The following is a 7500-nucleotide window of genomic DNA, read 5'->3' as shown; positions in this document are numbered from 1 at the left end:
GCAGCATCACATTCCACTGATCTCAAGAAGACATCTCAAGTCAGACAGATATACTGAGAGGACAACCTGTTTGTTTACCGAACCAATAAGTTTCAGCAAGAACTGTTACCATTTTTTAACAGGTAGCACAAACCTTGCATGTATTAAGAGAATATTCGCTTTAAACTCGTCAAAACTTTGTTTTTATTATTTTATAATTTATTATTATTAATCGAAAATGCGTGTAACAAAATAGATTATTTTAAGTGACGATGACCATAGTCGTTGCGACGACAGATTAAAGAACTAAATCAGTCAATCAGTTAAGCAAAAGCATTTGTCAGTTTCATTGCCAATATGAGTAAATTTCTTTAACCTTCAACATTTGAGTAGAAATTTGGGTTGTCAGAAACTATTCACAAAAAATCATAACAAAACTTTATATTCATGAGTGTTCCTATTTATGTCGATAATTCTAATGAATTTTTTTTGAGAAATGGAAAATTAAGTATTCAACAGGTGACAGGTGTTGTATTTTCTTTTAATTTCAAGGCAGAGGCCCGAAAGAGAGAGAGAGAGAGAGAGAGAGAGAGAGAGAGAGAGAGAGAGAGAGAGAGAGAGAAGGAGGCATTAGACTTCCTTCTCAAACAGTACCAGGTTCAAAAAGTCACGGAAAACAGAAAGGCGTGGATTCATATAAAAAGGTCTCGAAATATTATGTGCTGTTATTTCTTTGTCTTCCGAGGCCAACAATTGTGGCTCCGAGCCTGCCTGAGGCTCCTTACGTAGGACTCAGGGCTGTTGTACCAGCGACGAGGCCCGCCTCATGAGGAGAAGGAGAAGGACATGGACGCCCTGGTATCCTTTAGGATCTGTTGTAGGATTTTGGAGCAAAGGATTGTTGGGTGGGGTGGGGACGGTCCTTGAGGACAGCAATTAACCAAATTGTTTGGATGGAAATTCTGCGCATTTTATTTTCGTTTCATGGTAACTTATGTTAATGTCTGTTATATTTAACTTTTATGATTCATCACTAAGTAGCAAATCAAATTGTCTGGACGTCTCCTTGACATTTTTTTTGAGGGTCGTCCTATTATCCTACAGTCACTGCGGTTTGCTAATTACCTATATTCTGTGGCACAGATATAATTTGAGGCTTTCAGTACTGTATTTTCTTGTTCTCAACGCTGAAACAAAGGTGTCATTCGCTTTTTATATTATTGCACATTTTACACACACACACACACACACACACACACACACACACACACAATGTTTTCGTATATCGTTCTTGAAGAACTTTATTTACTAATATATTAATCAATCTTTGAACACACACACACACACATATATATATATATATATATACGTATTTATGTATGTATATGCATATATTTCAAAGAAAGATTGATTATATTAATAAATAAACTTTTTGAAGAACGATAAACGAACTAAGGATTCATCTTTTCAGCCTTAAAAGTATTGCCTTAAAGTATGTACGAGGAGTCGGAAGATAAATTTTAATGAAAGAAATATCTTTTCAATCAAGTTCACCTAAAAGAAATCACTTTAATTCTCGGCCTGAGAAGTGTCGAAGATCTGTTCGCTTTCATGTTACTCAATTGGCAGAGGTCTCCTTATCAGAACTGTAGCTCACCCCTAAACGATAAACAGGATTTCCTCTGAGACAGAAATAGACGGGAGGCGCGGCTGAATGAATGAGCTACACCTGATCGTCACTGGAATGAGTCTTGACTGAAGAAATAATAAAAAATAAAAATAACAAAGGCTTAGCTTTGTCATTTCGTTTAGGCTGCTTCTGTAGCCAGTGCTACAGTTGAATTTTTCATTCCTTTTAGTTTTCTGAAAAGAAAACTGTTGCGCCGGCTTTGTCTGTCTGTCCGAACTTTTTCCCTGTCCGCACTTTTTCTGTCCGCCCTCAGATCTTAAGAACTACTGAGGCTAGAGGGCTGCAAATTGGTATGTTGATCATCCATCCTCCAATCATGAAACATGCCAAATTACAGCCCTCTAGCCTCAGTAGCTGTTATTTTATTTAAGCTTAAAGTTAGCCATAATCGTGCTCCTGTCAGCGATATAGGATAGGTCACCACCGGATCGTGGTTAAAATTTCATGGACCGCGACTCATACAGCATTATACCGAGACCACCGAAAGACAGATCTATTTCCGGTGGCCTTGCTTATACGATGTACAGAAAACTCGATTGCGCCGAAGAAACTTCGGCGCATTTTTTACTTGTTTATCATTTTTAACTACGAAAATTGTGGCTCTTTGCGGAAAGGAATTGCAATGACGATAAGAAGGAAACAGAGCAGATTGAAATGAAAGGTCAAACGGACCGGTGAAATGCGAATTATTTGGCAATTGCACCAGACCGTTTTCTCGTCCCTTCTCTCTCGGTATCTCATGATCGACCTGGCCACTATCTAGAAATACGGATGGTCCAACACTTGAATTTCTTATTTCGTCTTTTTTATGAACCCCCTTATCTGTTGCTTTGCCATTGTTTCATTTGCTTTCGACATATCTCCTATTCCATCATCTTTATTGTTGTCTTTTATCGATTCTTTTGTGGGAAGTTTGAGGCACGCGATCTCGTCTTCGGATGTTTTGCGTCCTCGACGGTATAGGTTTGTTCCACCATTTTTTGTTCCTGAGTTTTGTGCACGAAACGGATATTCTTATTGGGTTGCGGCATTGCCATTGTACCACTTGAGTCCTGGTACAAGTTGTTCACGTTCCGTAATTCCTTATTATTATATTCCATCGACTAATTATTTTATAGTTATCAGTTCTTCATGTAATTATTGTGTATTGATTTTCCTTATTCTAATTTAAATCCTCCCGCCTCTAAAACTTTTATTTTTTATTTAAAAATGTATATTTTCCTGTGTAGAAAATCACAGGACAAAAGAGGCGATGATTATTCAGGAATAATAAAGTTATTTATAAATTATATCGATAATCTTGCCTTTAATCTGCATGTGCTTCATTGTCGTTAATGACCTCTTAATTCGCACATTTCGAGTCACGTTAATAAGTTTACCTGAGGGCAAACTCACCTGGTCTACGAGCGTTCTCCCCAACCTCCAGGCAAGTCTGGAAAACTCATTGATCATTCCAGGTGGGTTCCACCTTTTGTCCTTCTCTAGTCGTGTGCGCATGGAATGACCGTGTAATTGTTCGTTTGTGCGTAATTTCTTTTTGAGGTTAAACGGTAGAGAGGGCGTGTTGACAAAGGAACGTCGCAGGAAAAAAGGATATACTGGTGTTATTCTCTTTTTCTCTCTTTCATTCCCCTCTCTTTCTAGTCTGGGTTGAGTGTGTAACGATTAACGATCAGAAGACTGTCTAGAAACATTTCTCTCTCTCTCTCTCTCTCTCTCTCTCTCTCTCTCTCTCTCTCTCTCTCTCTCTCTCTCTCTCTCTCTCTAAGTTCAAGAAACAAGCAAGCATAAAAAAAATCACCGCTGAGAGGTGAGGGGAGAGATTATTATTTGCAATTCTAATTATCGAATTTATTAGAATATATCTTGGGAGGCTGTTAATGTTCTCTCTCTCTCTCTCTCTCTCTCTCTCTCTCTCTCTCTCTCTCTCTCTCTCTCTCTCTGAGTTAAAGAGCCAGATACGAGGATAGGAAAATCATCGCTCAGAGGTGAGGGAGAATTTATTATTTGCAGTTCTAATTATCAAAGTTATCAAAACACTTCTTGGGAGGCTGTTCATGTTCTCTCTCTCTCTCTCTCTCTCTCTCTCTCTCTCTCTCTCTCTCTCTCGTTCAAAAGTCAAAAGCCAGCTTAAGAAAATCATCGCTTAGAGGTGAGGGGGAGAATTTATTATTTGCAATTCTATCATCGAAGTAATTATAAAACCCCACTTGGGAGACTGTTCATCTCTCTCTCTCTCTCTCTCTCTCTCTCTCTCTCTCTCTCTCTCTCTCTCTCTCATGGGTATGTATACGCATCAAGTTTCACTGTTAAGCACATGCTGAGTGGAAGTCACAAACACCAGGGCTAACGAGATTCAATATGTCCTCGAGAGTATTATAATGTTACAAGACGGGTAAATGAACAAATAAATATATAAATAAATAAATGTAAATGTAAACGGGTTAAAGTTGTTTCCTTTCGAGTATGAAGCTTTAAGATACCAAATCAGATTCATTTTGCAATGGGCTTACTCAACGAGTGCATTCAGTGCCTGAGACATATCACTGAATTCTAATTAGGAACAGAGGATTAGCTTATTTTAACCTATAAAAACTGATGCATTTAACATTTTGGTAATGGAGTTTATAGAAATCTATGCGTCTCTCTTGTATCGGTTCGGCGGTAAAATGTAGAACATACTTACGGATTTGTTCACAGTGCACCGAAATATATAAGTATGTGCAACGGAGTGCCTTTTTGAATACGGTTTATTGCGTGTTCAGTTAGCTAAGGTCGACTTGCGTCGGAACATTGGTCCTCAACAGAACACGCCCAACTTTATACATACACACTATGTGTATATGTACACATATCTATCTATCTATCTATCTATATATATATATGTATATATATATATATATATATATATATATATATATATATATATATATATATATATATATATATATATATATATATATATATATATATTCACACTAATGAAAAAACGCTTGAAGATTCAGTCTTTTCATGGGAAATTTTTTAACCCTCCAGAAAAAAAAGTATAATTTTTACGAGTCAACGCGGCCAAATTTTAGCAGGTGCTTCTGGATTGATTGTGTGTGTTTCATTTTCTTTCTCTCATTCTGTCCAAGGGTTGAATTATAGCTTTCCACACTAACTGAAGATCGTATGGAACCTTTTAGAGACAACGATACTGATCACGGCGTCCTTGACATTTCATGCAGAACTGATTATTCTGTAATTTTTTTAATTGTTCTTTTAGCGTAGCAAATGGGTCGATCATTGAGTGTTATGTGAGGCACAGAATCCCCAGTGCAACTAGTCAGAGAGAGAGAGAGAGAGAGAGAGAGAGAGAGAGAGAGAGAGAGAGAGAGAGAGAGAGAAATATTACTCAGAGTAGACGCTCCAAGAATATTAGTCACAATTTAGAATCAAATTTTAATTTGCAAAGTTCATTAACGACGTGCAATGCTTCAAATCCTTCACAGTACTTCATAGTCTTTCCCAATCTTTCACAGTCACAATCCTTCACAATCTTTCACAATCCTTGGCAGTCTTTCACAATCCTTCACAATTTTCCTCAATCATAATCCTTCAAATATTTCACAGTCCTTCTCAGTCTTTCATTAACAATCCTTCACAATCTTTAACAATCATTCTTTAACAAGCCTTCATAATATTTAACAATCTTTCTTTAGCAATTCTTCACAGTCTTTAACAATCCTTCACAATCTCTCACAATCCTTCACAATCTTACATCACAATAACATCCCCCTTTCGTAATGACCTCGCGTCATGCAAAGACCGTCGTAATTAATCCTTTTATCGCAGTCATCCGAACGCAGATATCACGGAGTAGGGGAAGGAAGAGGAGGAGGAGGAGGAGGAGAAGAAGGATGACATCCGTGATGTCATCCGCGTTGCAAATCTGCAATGAACGTTGCACAATGGCTGCGTGATTTGATGACGGCTGAGTATGGCGATGATTCTGTTTCCCTCAGAGCTTTGGCAGGTCTATAGCTGCTGTTTTCTGTTATTATTATTATTATTATTATTATTATTATTATTATTATTATTATTATTATTATTCTGGTCTTTTTTAAGCAAGGTTTTTTCTCTTTATTTTGGTTTATAACCTGTGGATTATTCTCTTCTATTGAATGTTCTGCTTGAACACACGGGAGATTTCTCAGCAATTTCGTGAGCATTTGAGCGATTTCCGGGGAAATATTTGCACATTCTGAATAATAATAATAATAATAATAATAATAATAATAATAATAATAATAATAATAATAATAATAATAATAATAATAATGAGATTTCCAGAGTTGTAGATATTTTAACATTTTAGCAAGATGTTTGTTCTGAGTGCCAGAAGTGGTATATACTGTATATATATATAATATTTTTATCCAGAAGACTAGTAACTACTAACTAGAAACTGAGGTACATTCTAGAGCTCTTTTGAATGTGTGTGTGTGTGTGTGTGTGTGTGTGTGTGTGTGTGTGTGTTAGTATTCAAGAGCACTGAACAGTATCTCAACGGATAAATGCACCATTTGACAGCTTGTGTGACGACGATTATTATTGTTGAAAGAAATACCGTGGTTTGCGATCTTGAAATTCAACTCTACTGAAGCGATGTAATACGAATGTTTATGCATGAAAGATCGCATTAGATGGCTACATTTAAAATTTGCACATAGAGAGAGAGAGAGAGAGATAAAGATTTCTAATTAGTTATTATGTAGAGCATTGAAATTTTATCAGAGCACTGAAATTTATATATATATATGTATATATATACATATATATATATATATATATATATGTGTATATATAATATAGATAGATAAAATATATAAATATACATATATATACACATACGTGTAAATTTTACTGCATTGACAATTGTATAATATTAGATAAAATATATAAATATATATAGATAACTATTTACAATTCTTTCGCCAGATAACTGTTTCGTTATCGTTTTCTCTCTCTCTCTCTCTCTCTCTCTCTCTCTCTCTCTCTCTCTCTCTCTCTCCACGACCATATTCAACAGGTAGCTGCTGCTTCAAAGCCAGATAGCAGGCGTTCCTGCCAGCGACCGTGTATCAACAGGTGGACAGACACTTGAATTTCTGCTGCCAAGTGTCGGAAGACGAAACACACTATCTCCTTAGTAATTCATTCTGGCGGAAAGCGAGCGACGAAATCTCGCGGGATTCGATTTTCACTGTCTATCTTTTTCTTTTCACGTTTGTTTTCTTCAAGACACTTACTGTAAATTTGTGCAGAATAATCATAGCGTAACGGATGGTTATATTAATTTAACCCATCAGTTTCGTAATGGCAATTTAGATCATAAGTTTAACGTTTTTCATATCGAAAATAAACCAATCGGTGCTTATTGTATGGTAAATGACGGAAACCTAACGTTACATTTGCCTGTGTCGGTAAATTTTGCCATCCACTCGTAACTCCAAGCCCTTACCTCACTTAGATTTCCTCTCCCGTCGACTGCGTGGCCCCAGGATTACTTAACGGCACCACTTACGAAGTAACACTAAGTTGCGTTTGAGTCTCCTCCGTTGGGGCAGAGGCACGATGGGTCACGTGACCGCCGGGTCTCTTGACGTCACTATGACAGCCCGGCGGTTGCCGCGTAGCCTTTTTTTTTTTACGATTCCCTTAATGCAAAGGTTATAATCGGATAAGTCGGTTCCATCCAGTTTCATTTGTTAGCGACCTCATGATGAGACATTGTCCCTTGTTTATTGTTGTGCTTGAAGGTATCTGATAAGGTTACGCCATCTTCG

At 37.0% G+C, this 7500-nt stretch overlaps 1 protein-coding gene across 1 annotated transcript in view; it reads right to left on the bottom strand.

Annotated features, from left to right (window-relative positions):
* Nucleotides 1-7275, bottom strand: part of LOC136854526 (uncharacterized) — a 104172-nt gene extending 96897 nt beyond the window's left edge. Inside the window, exon 1 of the mRNA XM_067130864.1 lies at nt 7176-7275. The gene's annotated coding sequence lies outside the window, so the exon portion shown is untranslated. The remainder of the gene's footprint in view (nt 1-7175) is intronic.
* Between the last annotated feature and the right edge of the window lie 225 nt (nt 7276-7500).

This window comes from Macrobrachium rosenbergii, chromosome 29 (assembly GCF_040412425.1).
Source record: "Macrobrachium rosenbergii isolate ZJJX-2024 chromosome 29, ASM4041242v1, whole genome shotgun sequence".
NCBI classification, from domain to species: Eukaryota; Metazoa; Arthropoda; class Malacostraca; order Decapoda; family Palaemonidae; genus Macrobrachium; species Macrobrachium rosenbergii.
Note: the sequence above shows the minus strand (reverse complement) of the source record. Positions and strands in the feature narration are given on the sequence as shown.